We start from the raw sequence: 6,170 nt of genomic DNA, 5'->3' as shown, positions 1-6,170 counted from the left end.
TTCACAGAATCATATGATTATGGCGTTTAGTAGGAAAGTTAGCGGGTTCCAACTCAGGTTTTGCAAATATGATATAATTTCTTAGCCAGGTCAACTTATGAAGTGTGCTTGCAGGTCCTTCACCCTTATAGCGTTAGACCAGTGCTTAAAAGCTCCCTCAGAGCTGCCAGTGACATATCCACCCATCCAAATTGAAGCAATCTTGGATGTATGCCCCTGCCTTTAGCTGAATGGGGCTACAGTCCTAGGTTAGCTTTTCACATTGGGTCCCTGGATCTTAGGAAGACTCTCGACAGGTAGTTAATGCGGCAGTGAGCTAAAAGGGCGTCAAAGATTGTGAAAATGGTACAGGATATGATAAGATTCAGATCTGTTGTTCATAGGGTTGTTATGAGTTATACTCAATTTAATGGCTCCTAACAACAAAATAGCCAGGAGTACAGAACATACTTGACATCTGAGTCCTGTACTGTGAACTTCATAGATCTGGGACAAAGAGTGGCCAAAGCATGAGTACACACCAAGGCCTACACACACACATTGAAAAGTGACAAGATCTTTCCCCCCAGATGTCACAGAGAGGAACCCCTTCTTGTGGAGCTAGTGTACTGATTTCAGGCTTGATGATTTATAAATTAGGACAGAATAAAATTCTGTTCCGTAAAGCCATCCACTGGTCTTTGCTCTCTGTTAAGCATTTCCATCATCTCTATATATTTCCTCTTGTGCATTTACAATCTCCTTGCCTTTCTCTGCCCTTCCCCTAGATTATCTGCATTTTCTAGGATTTTATATAAAATGGAATCATACTGCACAAGGTCAAGGACTGCAGCCTTCAATATGTATTGAAGCGCAACATCAAGAAAACAAAGATTCTCACTACTGGGCTAACTGGCAGCATCATTATGGATGGTGAAGAGATTGTTACCAGATTTAGTTTGCTTGGCTCCACAGTCAATACTCTTAGCACCAGCAGCCAAGAAATCAAGAGACAAATTGCATTGAGAAAGTCAGCTGTCACGGACCTCTCCAGAGTACTGAAGAGCAACGACATCAGGCTGGAGACTAAGGTACATCAGAACCGGGCCATAGTCTTCACAATGGTGTGCTATGTGTCAGAGAGATGGACAGTGATTAGGGATGATAAAAAGAGAATTGATGCCTTTGAGCTGTGGTGCTGGAGAAGAGTGTTGAATATATCATGGACTACTAGGGGAATAAAGTGGTTTGTCCTAGAGAGGGTGAAGCCAGGCTGCTCCCTGAAGGCAAGATTCTGAAGCTTTGATGTATTTGGGCATATTGCAAGGAGGGACCAGTACTTGGAGAGGGACATCATGTTTGGGAGAGTGCAGGAGAGGAAGAACCTAGATGAGATGGATCAATTTAGTGATTGGGAGTGGATGTGTCAGAGATGGTGAGTTTGGCACAGGATAGAGCAGGGTTTAGGGCTCGCAATGAGTTGCAAGCAACTCAGTGGCACATAACTATATGGTCAATTTGTTCTGCATGTGTTTATACTGCTGCTTTAGCTATTTTATCACGTTCTTACTGTTGTGTTTGTTTTTTTTTAAAAGCTTGACTGCAATGTATCTGGAAATAATTTTATTTATAGATCTAGTGCTTAGGTTTTGTTCAGCTTTGATGTGAGTTTAGATGTGATTTGCAAAATTTTTTGGCCTTCATTTGTTATCACCCTGCATTTTCCCTGGCTTCTTCCTGATTCATAGATTTCATGTAGTGAACTCAAAAGCTGAAAACAAGAATAACTTGATTAATACTTTTAATTAAAATACAGTATTTTTATAAAGCACATGATGCAGCAAGAAGGATCTATAAACCTGATTATTTTCCCTCTGTTCTTGATGAAAATTTACATAAGAACTAAGCCTCAGAAAGCTTTACAACTTGCTGAAGGTCATTGGATTAGAGGGTAGTAGGGCTCCCTCTTTTGAGCTGCTAGTTTTGTGAAGTTCAAAACTCACACTCATTGTTAAGTTATAACTGACTCATAGCTGGCTCTCCAGCAGGTGTTTGGTAACTGTAAGTCCCATGGGAGGAGCATCTCCATCTTTCTCTGTATCCTCTGGTGGATTGGAACCACCAGAGAGGCACCACCTCTGGCTTGGCAGCACAGTTCCCTACACAGTAGGCCCCCAGAACTCTCTCTACTTCCATATGTTGTAGGTATGAACTGTCTAATAGGAACTGACGCCTAGGTGACCCTCCATTGGGTTTTGAGAGTTAGTAAATCCCACAGGAGATTACTTATCTTTGTCCTACAGAGCCAGAGGGGTTTGAGTGTTAATAAATCCCATGGGAGGAGAGTGCTCATCTTTGTCCTACAGAACAGCTAGAATAATTGAACTGTTTCCCTTTGCATTTGCAGTACAGTTTTTTTTCCTGTAAGCCACCAGAAAACGTACCTTTAGATGATATGTTAGGGCTACCGTATTCTTGAAAACTCATCCACTGAATGTATGCTAAACCCTAAATTCGTAATTCTTGGGAGATGATAAGTGTGTGGCTTTCTCTGAATACATCAGTCTTGTCTCTGGCTGTGGCTTAAACACAGTCAGCTTCCATGTTGAGTATTCTGGTGGTTTTTTTTTTTTTAATTTACAATGGCAACAAATTCCTTTTTCATTTGTTTTCTTCCTTGAATTTCTGGATTTCATTTAAATATTGGGAATGTCAGACACTTACACTGAGTGATTTAGAGAGTAAAAGAAGGATTTGGATAGGTGGAGGGAAACCTTCATTCCTTCTTGTTATGTTCTCCATTCAAAATGTGGAGTTTATCTTCAGAGGCATGCAACTTATAAAAGTACATATAGAAGTGAAAAGCTAAATGTTTTCTACTCTGGAAAAGAAGTGCTACGGTAGGAACTGTAGGGGTTTTAAAAAATTTTTTTTATTATTAATTTTAATGAAAGTTTACAGAGACTGAGAATGTCCATTCATTCAGGAACTGTAGTTTTACTCTTGGCTTCTTCCTCCATTAATTTCTCCCCCCAGAGTTTCTTAGATCTGATCCTTAGGCTACTTTGGTATATTAATTCCTTCTCATTTTTTCTGTAGGCATGGTCCAGTACCTTTCTTTGGAGCCATATTTAAGGTCATGAAATTTTTCCAGGAGCAGTGGAGGCACCAGGATTCTACCCAGAAGAAGCACTATAGGGATGTCATGCTGGAGACCTGTGGGAAAATGGTATCAGGAGATGAGTTCATGGCTTACCAGTAGAAGAGCTAGGAATAACCATATATTCTTGTGGTGATAGAAACCTTAATAATTGACTTTTCTACCCAGTATGTCATACCTCTGGAAACTCTATGAACTTTGATAAATGATGATAGTTTTAGAAAGGCTTCAGGCTTTTTGTTTATAGGATCACAGTGACCTGCGCTCGACTTGATGGCAGTCAACAACAACCACCTCACTATGTTAGACCCTACTGGGGACATGATCTTCATCTACCTTAATTGGTGACATAAAATTTTGGAGATCATCAACAGCTGTGAGACCAATAAAACAAGAGTGCTTTCGACAGTGGAAAAAAAGGTGGAAAGGCATGGAAGGTAGAGAGGACAATGAAGAAATTGTGGCAAGGTGTATCCAGAGGAACTCTGAGACGGAGCCACAATTAAAGATTTTGTTTCTGTATAACCGAAAGAAAGGCTGACTTCTAACTGGTCTAAGATAAAGTTTGCTGGATGATTGAGGAAACCAGCAGTGTATTTGTGATGCTGTACTGAACATGGACTTTCACTTGTTAACTGAGAAGGTGTCCTGAATTAACTGAGGACTTATGTCTCCCTGTTTCTCTGGTTTGGGACTGCTGGATTCAACTGGACTTGCTTTTTGTGATACTCCTTCCCTTCTTCACTCCACAATGTATTTCCCTAATAAACCTCACCACAGTGAAGAAAGTCTGAGTCAATAAACAACAAACATTGGACCTAGTGATTCATGAAATAGGTACAGGAGCATGTGGAGTGGTATGTCTGACCGTTTAGCTGTGTGCTTGTAACTATGATTATTATTGGTGGAGACAGTTCCTCTTTAATGAAGTGGTAGACGTCATAACCAGTCGTGTCCATGTTGCATCCACTCCTTTTTTAGTAGTTTTATGGAAACAAGTTCAGCCTGAAGTTTTCAGGGCGGGAAATCATTAGTAACATAATTGGGGACTAGAGTGAGTGGAAGGTAGCGGAAGTATAGCAAGAACTTCCGTGCATTTGATTTTGGAGTTCTAGTGGGTGCACTGCATATAATAACTCTTTTTAATCCGTATAAAGTAGAAATGTCATCCCAAATTAAACATTATGGAAGTGTCAGATCAAGTTACTGGCTCCCTGTTTCATGTCTTCAAAATGCTGAGTCAGGATGAAACTCAAGTGTTGTTGTTGTTATGTGCCATCGAGTCGTTTCCGAGTCACAGCGACCCTATGCACAACAGCTCTAAACCCTGCTCTATCCTGCGCCAACCGCACCATCTCTGACACACACATCCCGATTACCCCAGTCACCGAAACTCAAGTGTAGCTATTATTATTCATTCTCTTTCTCCACCAGAGCACATTGCCTCTTACAAACAGGAGTGGGCTTCAGTGATCAGCCTAACCCCAGTGTCACAGGTGGTTTACAAGTCCTTCTGTCCTCCCCTGACTCTACTTTTCCTCCTTTCAGCATATTTCCTGGCATCTTGTGAATACTAGTAAGATGGGCTCCCTGTCCTTCTAAGATAAGTGTCCTGTCCAGGGCCTTCATCATTCCTTTTATGTATAGTGAGAATCCTTTGAAAGATATAGCATGTACTCGCTGTCATCCCTGATCACATAGGCTCACAAGCTGATCCCTCTCTGTGCCAGGCACTGCCAGTTCCAAATCCTACCCAGCTAATTCAGCTGAGAATGGGGAAGAACTTGCTGGAATCCCCTTTGTGCTAGCGAGAAGATCCCAGATCCACTTGCAAATGTGAGTCAGCTTCCATTGGTTATGAGACCTTACTGACAGAGGAGGCCTCCTTGACTCTCTTCTGTCTTGATGTTGAACTAGGCAGGGTTTCCTTGCTCTGTTCAGATGTCTTCTTTCTTATTTTAAGTATAGGTTTGAATGAGCACAATCAAGTGTTCTGGGATGCCCATTCTTTTCTATGTTAGCCACAATTGTATGTAATCCAGATAGTGAAATGTTTTTGCATAATCAATAAACGTATAGAAACTATTTTTGGTACTCTTTGCTTTAAGCCACTATCCATCTGACTTTGGCAGTAAGATCCCTGGTGCCATGGCCTCTTCTAAATTAAGCTTGAAATTCCACTAGTTCTCTGTCAGTGTACTCTTCTGGCCATTTTTAAAATGATCTCCAGCAGTATTTTGCTGTGTGATATTGATTATATTGTTTAATATTTACCACATTCAGAGGGATCACCTTGCCTCAGAATGGGATAAAATATGGATCTCTTCCAATTAGTCAACCAGGCAGCTGTCCTCCATATTTCCTGGCAAAGAATTGTGAGCATACCCAGGGCTACATGTGTTACTTCAATCGTCAATTGGTATCCCATCGATTGCTGGTGCCTTACTTGGTACCAGTGCCTTCAGTGCAGCTTCAACCTCTTCATTCATTACCAGTGGTTCGTGCTCATATGGTACTTCCTGAAACTTTTCAATGTCAGTCAATTCTTTTTGGTACAGCAGCTCTGTATTTTCTCCATCTTGTTTTGATGCTTTCTGATCATTCTACATTTTGCCCTTAATATCCTTCAGTATTGCAACTTTACCCTTGAATTTGGTGTTTTCTATTATTTCACCTTGAGAAATACAAGTACTTCCCCTCTTATTCTCCAATTCTAGTTCTGTACACATTCCATTATAATACTTTGCTTTGTCTTTTCAAGTTTGCCTTTGAAATCTTGTTCAGCACTTTTCCTTTCGAACCTTTTGTTTACCTCTGAAACTTCCCCCTTGTAGTAAAGCATGTTGTTGTTGTTATGTGCCATCGAGTCGCTTGCGACTCATAGCGACCCTATGTACAACAGCCCTAAACTCTGCTCTGTCCTGTGCCAATCCAAGACTCCCATCCCGATTATCCCAGTCACTGAATCAGTCCACCTCATAGAGGGCCTTCCCCTCCTGCGCTGTCCCTCCACCCTCCCAAGCATGATGTC

The sequence above is a fragment of the Elephantulus edwardii genome, unplaced genomic scaffold (genome assembly GCF_000299155.1).
Source record: "Elephantulus edwardii isolate Elephantulus edwardi_28Jun2011 unplaced genomic scaffold, EleEdw1.0 scaffold00286, whole genome shotgun sequence".
Lineage (NCBI taxonomy): Eukaryota > Metazoa > Chordata > Mammalia > Macroscelidea > Macroscelididae > Elephantulus > Elephantulus edwardii.
Note: the sequence above shows the minus strand (reverse complement) of the source record.